Raw genomic sequence first — 12777 nt, 5'->3', positions numbered from 1 at the left:
TTGGGGTGGGCAAAGGAAAAAGATGAGGAGAAAATATGGAACTCAAAATCTTGTGGAAGTGAATGCTGAATACTAAAAAATAATTAATTCCTTTCTTTTAAATGAGGGGAAGTGCTCTCAATTAGACAAAATTGTCTGGGGAAAACCATCAAACTACCTAAAAATTATTTTATATATCTTGAAAAATAATAAAACATTTGAAGAACAAAAGATCCAGAGTATCAAGGGAATTACAGAAAAGAAAGACTTGGGAAAGGAGCCTAGACATAGAACATCTTAAATTGTAATATAAAGCAGCAATCATCAAAACTACTTGGGACGGGCTAAGGGGGGGGGGGGGGGCGTAGATCAGTGGAATAGATTAAGTGAACAAGACACAGTAAAAAATGATTATAGCAATCTACTGTTTGATTAATTCGAAGACCTCAGCTTCTGGGATATGAACTCCTTATTTGACAAAAACTGCTAGGAAAACTGGAAAATAGAATGGCAGATATTGAGAATAGACCAACTTCTGACACTGTATACCTAAATGTGTTCATGATTTAGGTACAAAGGTTGATATTGTAAACAAATTAGGACAGCAAGGAATAATTTATCTACCAGATTTATGGAAAATGCAGGAATTTATGACCAAACAAGAGATAGAGACTATAATGAATTGCAAAATGGATAGTTTTGATAATATTAAATAGAAAAGTGTTTTGGTTTTTTTTTGCACAAACAAAACCTATGCAACGAAGATGAGGAGGGAAGCAGAAAATTGGGAAAGAATTTTTACAACTAGTAACTCTGATAAAGGCCTCATTTCTAAAATTTATAAAGAACTGGGAAAAATTTACAAGAGTATAAGTAATTACCCAGTTGATAAATGGTCAAAGGATATGAACAGGACGTTTTCAGAGGGAGAAATTAAAGCTTTCTACAGTCACATGAAAATAGAGAGCTCTAAATCACTATTGATTAGAGAGATGCAAATCAAAACAACTCTGAGGTACCACATCACACCTATAAGATTGGCTAACATGACAAAACAGGAAAACAATAAATGGTGGAGAAGATGCGGGAGAGTTGGAACACTAATTCATCATTGATGGAGTTGTGAGCTGATCCGACTATTCTGGAGAGCAATTTGGAACTCTATGCCCAAAGAGCTAAAGAAATGGGCAGGCCCTTGTTACCCAGCAATATAACTCCTTGGATGTATCCCAAAGAGATCATAAAAGTGTGAAAAAGACCCACAGGTACAAAAAAAAATTACAGTAGCTCTTTTTCTGGTGGTCGAGAACCGGAAATTGAGGGAACATTCATCAATTGAGGAATAGTCGAACAAGTTTTGATGTATGAATGTAATGGAATAATATTTTGCTATAAACTGGCAGACTTCAGAAAAACTTGAAATGACATATGAACTGATGCTGAGTGAAGTGAGAAGAACCAGTAGAATATTAATATACAGTGTCAGTCATAGTGTGTGATGACTGACTTTGATAGACCTGTCCCTTCTCAGCAATGGAAGGATCTAAAACATTTCCAAAGGACTTATGATGTAAAATGCAATCCATATCCAGAGAAAGAACTGTGGAACTAGAATGCAGAAGGAGGCAGACTATTTTCTCTTGTGTAATGTTTTATTTTGTTTTGATTTTTCTCATGGATTCTCCCATTTGTTTTAATATTTTTAATATTTTTTAAAATTTATTCATCAATTTATTTTGTTTTCAACATTCATTTTCATAAGTTTTGGAGTTCTAAATTTTCTTCCTATCTCTCCCCTCCCCCACCTCAAGACACCATGCATTCTGATTACCCCTTCCCAAAATCTGCGCTCTCTTCTATCGCACTTTTCCATTTTCTTTTCTCCATCTTCTCTCTTTTCTTGTACGGCAAGATAGAGTTCTATACCCCATTACCTATATTTCCTATTTTCCAGTTGCATGCAAAAACAGTTCTCAAGATTCATTCCTAAATCTTTGAGTTCCAACTTTTCTCCCTTCCTCCCTCCCCACACATCCCCACTGTGAAGGCAAGCAATTCAATATAGTCTATATATGTGTAGTTATACAAAAGACTTACATAATAGTCATGTTGTGAAAGACTAACTATATTTCCCTCCATCCTATCATGTCCCCCCTTCATTCTATTCTCTTTTGTCCTTGCTTCTCCCCAAAGCCGTTTACTTCTAATTGCTACCTCTTGTCATTTGCCCTCCCTTCTATCATCGCCCCCCTCCGCAGTCTGCTTATATCCTTCTCCTCTACTTTCCCGTAGCGTTAGATAGATTTTCACACTAAATTGAGTGTGCATATTATTCCCTCATTAAGCCAAATGTGATGAAATAAAGCTTCACTTTTTCCCTCTCATTTCCCCTTTTCTCCTCTTTTATGAGAGATAATTGGCTCCATTCCATTTCTCCCTTTCTCCTCCTAATGTATTCCTCTCTCCCCACTTGATTTTATTTTTTTAGATATCATCCATTCCTATTCAGTTCATCCTGTGACCTCTGTTAATATATATGTGTGTATAATCCCTCCAACTACCCATATACTGAGAAGAAGTCTCACGAGTTACAGATATTATGTTTCCATGTAGGAATGTAAGCACTTGAACTTTAGTTGAACTTATGATTTCTCTTTCCTCTTAACCTTTTCATGCGGCTGTTGATTGTTGTGTTTGACATTCAAATTTTCTATTCAGCTCTGGTCTTTTCACCAAGAATGCTTGAAAATCTTCTATTTCCTTGAATGACCATTTTTCTCCTCATGTATTATACTCAGCTTTGCTGGGTAGGTAATTCTTGGTTTTACTTGTAATTCCTTTGACTTCTGGAATATCATATTCCAAGCTCTTAAATCCCTTAAAGTACAAGCTGTTAGATCTTGTGTTATCCTGATTGTATTTCCACAACACTCAAATTGTTTCTTTCTGACTATTTGCAATATTTTCTCCTTGCCCTCTATACTCTGGAATCTGGCTACAATATTTCTAGGAGTTTTTTTCGTTTTGAATCTCTTTCAAGAGGTGATCAATGATTTTTTTCAATACTTATTTTACGCTCTGGTTCTAGAATATCAGGGCAGTTTTCCTTAATAATTTCATGAAAGATGGTGTCTAGGTTCTTTTACTGATCATGGCATTCAGGCAGCCTCGTAATTTTTAAACTGTCTCTGCTGGATCTATTTTCCAGGACAGTTGTTTTTTGAGTGAGATACTTCACATCGTCTTCAATTTTCTTCATTCTTTTGGTTTTGTTTTGTAATTTCTTGGTTTCTCATAAACTCATTAGCTTCCATCTGCTCCATTCTAAGTTTTAAAGAACTATTTTCTTCAGTGAGAGTTTGAACATCCTTTTCCATTTGGCTAATTCTGCTTATTAAAGCATTTTTCTCCTCATTTGCTTTTTGGATTAGTCTATTTTTAAAGGTGTTACTTTCCTCAGCATTTTTTTTGGGTCTCCTTCAGCAAGTTGTTCACTTGGTTTTTATGATTTTCTGGCATCCCTCTCATTTCTCTTCCCAATTTTTCCTCCACCTCTTTTACTTGATTTCAAAATCTCTTTTGAGCTCTTCCATGGCCTGAGAGACCATTGAAAATTTATTTTGGAGGCTTTGGATGAAGAAATCTTGACTTTATTGTCGTCTTCTAATGGCATACTTCGTTCTTTCTCATCTGAAAGCATGGAGGACAATACCCGTTCATCAAGAAAGTAACCTTTGATAGTCTTTTTTTTCCTTTTTTAAGCATTTTCCCAGTCAGTTACTTGCCTTTTGAGCCCTTTGTGAAACAGAGGGTATACTCTAGAGACCTGTAAGTTATCAGTTCCTCCAAGTAGTCCATCAAGGGAGAGGAGTTTATTCCTCTCCTGTCCTGCACTCTGTTCTGGGAGCAACCACAAACTTTTCTGCCTAGGATCTGTGAGTAGAATTCCCTCTCCAGAGCCTCCACCAACTCCTCCAGACCAGTACTCTTCCTCACCCCAGGGCCACCACTGAGGACTGATATTCAGATCGGAGGCTCAATCCCCCAGGGTCCTTAGATCGAGGGCTCCATAAATGGAAGCTGCTGCTGCTGCTGCCTGGGGCTGGGGCTAGAGGAGGACCCTGCTCCCTTCTCACCCAGATGAAACAGCTTTCTTACTGACCTTTGAAGCTGTCTCTGTTGTTTGTGAGTTGAAAAATCTCAACCCGTAGGTGCTACCTGGGATTCCAGAAGCATACTCCAATCTTGTCTCTTCCAACTGGCCAAGGTGGGGCTGCACTCTACTCTGAGCCTAGTGCAATACACCTTTCCTATTGACATTTTAGGGTGTCTTGGACTGGAAATCTCTTTGATTCTGTCGTTTTGTGACTTCTGCTGCTCTAGAATTTGTTTAGAGTCATTTTCACAGGTATTTTATGGGCTTTGGAGGGAGAACTACAGCAGGTCTGTCCTTCTACTCTGCCATCTTGGCTCCATTCCCGTGTTTAATTCTTCTATGCAACATGACTAATGTTTAAATATGTTTAATAGGAATCTATCATAGAATTCATGTAGGATTGCTTATCATATTGGAGGGAGAGGGAAGAAATCTGGAACTTATTTAGGGGATTGTTGAAAACCAAAAACAAATAAATTGAAAAAATTAATTTCTGGAAAAATTTTGAAGCAGATTGGCAGAAGTTTGCCCTTGCATCCTGTATATCTAGGTCGATGCTTTGCAGAAGTCTCTCCTGTCACTCAGTTTCTAATCCCTCTTCTTTCAGATTTCATCCTTGCATGATCCATAATAATTACTTATTACTGACCAAATAAATACAATTATCTCCAAATGAATACTCAAAGTAAACATGAAAGGATCATATTCTTTTTCAAATAAATAAGAATGAAAGAGGGATTATCTCATTTATACCTGGGGAAGAATTGTGAACCTAACCAAAGACAGAAGAGATTGCTAAATGTAAAGTAAACTATTTGATTTATGTGAAATTAATCATCATTTTCAATAAAACACGTCTTCAATAAGAGAAGCTATTAAGTTTTTGAAAAGTCTGCATTATGGGTCGATACTAAAAATGACTCAAGATGCACCAAGGATATATGAGACAGTAGAAGATTCTCTATTAAGTGAATGGGCAGAGTATATTAACAGATTTCAGAGAAAGAAATGTAAACTCCTAGCATCTAAAGGCAGAAATAATCGGTTTGGGAGAAGCTGTGGAAAATTACGAATCCTAAACCACTGATAATAGAAATGGGAATCACTTTAACTGTTCTGAAATGTGAGTGAGATGTTTGAGCACCATGTTGTTAAATTGCTTAAACCTTGAATTCCAATTCTGATCATGTGCCCTAGCAAAATCAAAAGGGAAAAAAGTCTTCATTTAAGCCAAATACTCATAAACTTTGTGGTTTTGTGTGTTTGACCTCAATTGGAAGGACGGTGCCTCTCAATGATTTGAGGAATGGTTCGTCGTATTGTGGTAAATGAATTTAATTGCATCTTATTGTAGCATGAGAAAAAAATCACATTTGAGAATTTCATAATCACCTCTAATGTGCCAGGTACATATTGAAAAAAAAAAGGAAACATTTCCTCTTCCCTTATAACTCTGAGTCTAATAAGAGAGTGCATACAGGCACATACAAAGACATTATGTTGAGGTAAATTGGAGATAATTCAAGAGGGAAGGTATTAGCATTCAGAGGATTCAAGAAAGGCTGCTTGAAGTAGGTGGAATTTTTCCTGGGACTTGGACAAATCCAGAAAGGCCAGGAGTTAGGGATGAGGAGGGACAGAATCCCAGGCATGCTGAACAGCCAGAGAAATGCTGAAATTCAAGAAATGGATTGTCATGTGCAAGAGCACTGAGAAAAACAGCTGAACTCTGATTAAATGCAATTGCATTAATTATCTGGGAGGAAGGTGAGGAAATGCCTTTTTTTCCTTTTCAGGGGCAATGGTATTCATAGGTTGTACTCATCAGCCACAGGAAGACATGGATTCTTCATGGTCCTTTTTGAAAATGAAGGGCAAACCACGCAACCACAACCACATAGTTTTGCTCAACTGATCTTTATTCAAAGGAAGGATAAAAGTTGTATCAGGATGTTTTTAAAGCAAAAAAAAAGGTATCAATCAAACTGTAGGGGAAACAATGAAATATGTGAAAAGTGTAGATTCCAGCATATTAACAGGGATGAAAGGGGAAAGAAGTGGTGTAAAAACACGATGCACCCCATCATCATCTGGCTCCCTCTGTTTTGGATCTGTTGCCCTGACTGGTTTCAGAAACTTCTCCCAGGATAAACTCAATAATTCTAATCTCTTCAGTATTCTGCTAACTCCATAAGCATTTGTTAAGTACCTACTATATGAAAGACACTCTTTTAAGCATTTTACAAATATTATCTCTTTTGATACAGCAACCCTATGATTTAGGTGCTGTTACTATTATTCACATTTTATCATTGAAGACACTGAGGCTGAGCAAGGTTAAATGACTTGTCTGGGTCATAGACTGTAAGTGAATTTGAATTTGAATCACCTGGATTCCAGGCCCAGAGCTCTCTCCAATGTATGATGCCTTACCTTGCCTAGGTTGATTATTTCCTATTTTTCTTGTTTCTATTTTATTGCATATAATTGTTTTCACATTGTTCCCCCCAACCCCACCCCTATGAGCTGAGAAAGAGCAGGGATCATCATTTGCCTTTGTATTCCTAGTGCTTAGTCCATGGTCTGACATATAGTAGACATTTAATGAAAGTCTAATGACATTAATTTCAACACTTCTACTGGAGTGCCTCTTCAGAGCAGACAAGTTTTCCAAGGTGACTCATAGTAGCCATTTCTGATCAGTTAGAAGCCCAGTGTATGTACTAGTGTATATGTCTATATTAGGGAAGGGCAGGTTCCTTCCAGAACAGAAAATTCTAGATATGATTAGAAATAGTTTCTGTGTCACATAACTTTGTTGAAATAGGATGGAAAATAATTCCTGTATTTGGAAGGAGCAGAACCTCTAGTGTGAGGGCTTGTTAAGCCCTTTTCAGGGTTTGTTATCCACCTTCAGTGTCCACCAGTCACCACACAACTCTCATCTGTGGCTCCAAGATACTGTGGAATGAGCAGTGGTCATGTCCTGGTAAAACCATCTCAGCAGACAGCCTAAAATAGGCTGAGAGTAACCAACATGCTTCAACCTATTGGTGACTTAGGGAGGTATCTACCACAGTCATGTGAACATTTCCCCCAGTAGAACGAGTGGATCAGAAGAATTTATTCAGCAACCACGAAGGCAGTTGAAGCTGGCACTATGTAGCACTTAAGGGCTTGGTCAGAGATTAAAGATATCAAGACCATCCATTGCATCCCAGGTCATCCTTGGCCATCACCAGTAATCTTGACTTTTGTCTTGCAACTGGACTTCAGTGACTCTGGAACAGAGTAAGGCTGATGACTTTGTACAACTCTTATATCACTCCATGATGCCATTGGTCTTCTTCAAAAATGAAGGACAAACAACAATAATGATAGAAAAACAAAGACATTAATAAACAAGGAAGATGGTGAAAAGGAAAAGCTAAATACAAGAAATAGCAGAGAGGTCAATTACTGGTCAAAGGTAGCACATTGTTCCTAACAGAGTGCTTGCAAGAACTCTTTTACTTTGAGAGGCTGAAGTAGTTGTATTCCCTTATATGGACTGGGGCAAAAACATGAGAAATAAGTATGAGGATTGTCAAAAAAAAAACAAAAAAAAAAAAAAAAAAACTGTGAACGCTAATGGGGCTAAATAATCTAAACGTATTTCCTCTAAAATGCAAATATTAACTGAATCTCCCCACACTTTGTTCTCTAACATTAAATGCTCTAGTTCCATCAACTTTAATACATAGTTAAATATGCTTTAATACATAGTTTTTAAAAAAATAATAAACTCAGAGCTGTTTGAACTATAATATTGATAAACTAATGAATACAGAGAAGAATTGATACAACGGCAATGAGACTTTGAAAATAAATGTGTAGGTGTAATAATAAATGGAGATCTTTACATTCACAGAAAAATCATAATTCAACATTTTTGCTTACTCAAATTGCAATACCATTTTTAAAAGTGTTTCTAAACACCCCAGCAGGAGAAAGTTGGCTAAAGGGCCCAGAGGATATCCTGAAGTGAACCATTATGAGGTTGCACTGGCTTCCCAGAGAATGCAAGGGCATGTTCTGCTTTCTTTTCTCCTTCAGTCCTAACGTGCATGTGCCTAGTAATAAACATGGGATTTCCCAATAATGGCTCAGATCATTAAAAGAGAAAAAATAGGTTTCAAGTATGTGACAATCATATTAAAGGGTTGAAGCTGTCATCATCCCCTTACCAAAAATGCATGGGAAAGGATAAGAGAGAAGAATATTGCTGTCCTCAGTACTTAAAATAAAATGAATGAATGTTTTATTTGATGTTTTTCATAGTAGATTTCCCAAACCATGTACAATTTTATTTTAAGCTGCCTATTCAATGAAAATAGAATTCAACAATTATTTGCACAGTATGTCTTTACTTTAAACATATTCCCATCAGATAACTCACCATGATATGGTGCTTGCTTGTGGCCACGTCCTCTGAAGCTCTTTCACATTATTTATTTCAGGAACAGATATCCAGGGGCAGTCACATAATTGACTGCTATAACAAAGGTCAATATCTTTACTAAATTAGAAGAGGAGAAAAAAAGATACTGTACAGCTAGAGTTTCATTGACCTATTTAAAAATGCTGTCAATTTCTCATAAGAAAATGGACTAAAGCCAAGTCATTGACTCTTCAATTCTTGGAGACATCTTACTGGTGAAAACTTATCATCTTAAGGAAGAACTTCAGGGAGAAATTGTTGCCTCAAGAAGAAGCATGCAACTTGATCTCCTTAACTATTGAAAAAGAATGAGACCTAAGGTCTAAAGGTGATTATAGCTATTGTCCTTCATTTTCAAAAGAGGACCAATGACATCTCAGGGAGATGTCTTGACTCATCCATGAATTGGATGCAGAGTTTCACAAAACCATTAGCTTCACTCTCTTTTCTAGTGTCACCAAAATCCAGTGTCAAGATAAAATTCAGGATGACTGACAATGACCAAGAATGCAGTTTATGGCCTTGGAGGCTTCAGTGTCTGACCAAATTTCAAGTGTTCCCCATAGACTGCTTCAACTACCTCCATAGCCACTGGAACAAATTGCTCTTTCCTATCCATTCCATCATAGGAATTATTCACATGATCAGTGTAGACATGCTTCCCCACCTACCAATAGTTTTGAAGCCCATCTGTTACCCTTATCCCATCTGCCAAAATATTTTTTACCAGGGTATGGCTACTCTGCATGTTACAGCTTCTTGGAGCCACGGATCATAACTGAGTGCCAGGTAGACACCAAAGTCAAATGGGTATCCCTGGAAAGGGTTTGGAAAGCCCTCCCACCAGTGGTACTAGTTCTCCTTGAACATCACATATATCTCAGACCTTTTCAGTGCCAACACATTTGTCAAGGGAAGAAGAGGGAAGAGAAAAAGGGGGAGGAAGAAGTAACATTTTTTTAAATAAGTGAAAGTTAAAGTGAGAAATAAGGACTGCAGAACCTATCAGAAAGGCAAGATGGCCAACAGAAAAATTACAAAGGCTGTAGGTGCCGCAGAGAAAATAGGCATAATAGCACTCTGTTGGTAGACCTGGGAACTCATTTGTCGTTCTTCACAGTGCTTTGGAACTATGCCAAAAAATAAGAAAATGTACATACACTTTAACATAGCTATATCACTGCTACTCCTTCCCAAAATGAATAAAACGGGAAAAGGATCTGTAGTTACAAAAAAAAAATATTTATAGCAGCTCTTTTCATGATAGCCAACAGCTTGAAACTGAGAGACTGTCCTCTTTGGTAATGGCTAAATCAATGTGGTACCCAGATATAGAAAAAAACTGAAATATGCAGTATCAGAAGAAATTAGGAAGACTTTTGTGAATTTATGCAGCACAAAATGAGGAGAATTAAGAGAACATTATAGATAAAAGCTATCTTAAAAGGCTTTAATCAATAAAGTAATATACTTTGATTTCAAAAGAATGAAGATGAAAAATGTCACTCGCTTCCTGACAAAGGTGGTGGACTTTAAAATGAGAAAGCAACATAGAAAGCTATTCTGGAAATGTATTTTTCTAATGTGGGATTATGTAAATATGTGCCAAGGGGTTTTGGACATCATTTTCTTTCTATTTAATTTGCACAATAGGGAATAGTGACCATACTTGAAAATACAAATGGAAGACTTTTCCCTACAGGAGAATATATAGATGGATATGGAAGGAGGACAGCATTCTGTTTTTCAGTGAACCAAATATGTCAGTATTTCGCTAATAATCCTATCTCAACAGTATGGGGAGCAAAATTATAACTATTGGATTCTCCAATGTAGTATCTCATGTAATGTGGGGAGGGTGAAACAATAGTGACAACTAAGGACATGACATCAGGAAGTTCACCTGGCTGACAGAAGTCCACAGGGCCATCTGGGTTCGAGGTCTCTGAATGTGAAGGGCATTTAGGTGTTGACTTTCAAAACATCTCAAAATAAGTCAATATGGACAATAAACAATGACCATGGACCCACCCCTTTGATGTTATGCCTGCAAGTTTCAGATCCTGACTTCACTGTAAATAACACTTTCTCTTAGATCACAGAGAGCTTTTTTCCCCCAACATCTTGTAGGAGCAGTTTGTGTAGGGCCAAGATATAAAGGATGATGGCTTTCACTGAGAGGATTGCAGATAGAGAAACCATATTCCACATAGTGTGCTTTCTGAATATGTCATGAATTGAGCAAAAGGTAAAGGTGGTGGTACAGAGTTCTCTGACTTTTTAAGTTACTCTTTGTCTGGGGTTTCTTTCGGTAGAAAGACTCTCAGAGTCCAGGAATAGGAGAAATGGTGGGCTGTAATATAGTACCAATGCAAATGGAAAATATGCCCACACATGACATAGACGGGTGGGGGAGGGAGGAAGGGAGGGAGAGAGAGAACTTCCTGACTACAAAAAGAAAGGTAATCTACTGATGCTGTGAGTGGGGCAGCCTGGATAGATAACCAGAGACCTGGATGAATTTCCACAAAAAGTTACAAGAACTAGAGGAACCCATGAAACAAATGAAACTGATCCCCTAAGGAAGATTTACGAACAAACAAGAAGAAAAACTGCCATGGCTTCACATCTTCCCCATGGAACCCATTGGGACTCAGAAGGACCCAAATGTCAAAGAGGTTACATACTCATGAAACTATTGGTGCATGTATAAGACTAGCCAGACAGAAGGTCTCAAAGAAAAAGTAAAATGTAGCTCAGATTCTACCTTAAAAAGTAACGACATATGGAAAAATGACGACTTTTCAAGTTATATCATAGGTTTCAATGATATGTTAAAGTAGAGTCAAACACTTGAAGAAGGATGTATTGATGCTACCAGGGTAGATGAAAAAACTTCACAGAGTTGGTGATCTGGGACCCTGATGTTTTTACAAGGCAGCAGAATATAGAGGACAGCTGTTTCGTCACTTACTGTGATGAGTTACTCAAGATTAGGGAACCAGATCTTGCCTTGGGATATGACTTTTACTAAGGTGCCCAGTCTCATTCTAGAAATGTTGAACTCTGTCAACATGAGTTAATTGGGATTTTCCATCCCTATTCAAAATGACATTGGCTAAGACAAGATTTTTTCACCCAGATATCCACATTACATGGTAACTATTATGACTACTTGACACAGATTTGATTCACAGGTATTGAACTCTTTTCCAAAGCAAAAATTCAGGAAAGGGTGGCTGGATAGTAGCTCTTCTGGAATAAAAAAAACATCTGGGTGTGTCACAGGTTGGCACAGTCGTGATGAGAAAACAATAAGATATACCTCAGAGACTAAAAAAGAATAGAATCTGAAATGAGGGGAAAAAATGGCTCTATCAAATCCTTACCTATGAACAGATTGCTCAATGAATCTCAGAGACAAATTTCAAGAAAGAGAGACAATTCAAAGAATATCCTACAAAGAGTGGATAAACTAGTGAGAGCACTAAACAAACACTAAATGATTCTTTGAGGCAACTAGAATGTGTAGCCAAGGAAAGAAAAATATGGAAGTGGAAAGGATTGTCAATTTTACATGTATGATGGGCTAACTGGAAAATTTATTATCTATGTGGTGTTGGGAATAACCTCTCTAGAGAGAGTTGCAATTGTTAGAAGTTGCATAGATGCCCATTTTGTCACTATTAAGGGGGGAAACCTGACAACTGGAGCTGTTTTCAAGTCCTATTGCCTCGGGAGTAAATAGATTTCTCCTAAAACAAAGACTGGCTGGGTCTATGCAGAAGGAATATTTGTTGAGAGATACAATTTAACTAAATGACCCTGGAGGTCCTTCAGCTTTGACCTTCCATGTTTCAGTGAGATTGAAATCGAATTCGCTGGATTAAGGGTGTTCATGAACTCCTACTTGCCACTCATTCTATTTTAAGTCACTGTCCCAATGAGTTCCCTGGTACAAATGCTCTTTCTCCAATCTTGGAAATACTAGCAAAGGAGAAAGAACTCTCTCTGCCCTTCTATTTGCTCTGAAACCTCATTGCTTGCAGAAGCATTGTCCCTGGCAAAGCTCGTCATTTCTCTGTCTATCTCTGTATCTTCGAAGGGGAATTTTTCCTGTCTGCATCTTCTGCACTAATAATAAACGCCCAGTTTTAAAACG

Source organism: Notamacropus eugenii, chromosome 3 (genome assembly GCF_028372415.1).
Source record: "Notamacropus eugenii isolate mMacEug1 chromosome 3, mMacEug1.pri_v2, whole genome shotgun sequence".
Lineage (NCBI taxonomy): Eukaryota > Metazoa > Chordata > Mammalia > Diprotodontia > Macropodidae > Notamacropus > Notamacropus eugenii.
The sequence above is the reverse complement of the archived record's forward strand: the minus strand, read 5'-3'. Positions refer to the sequence as shown.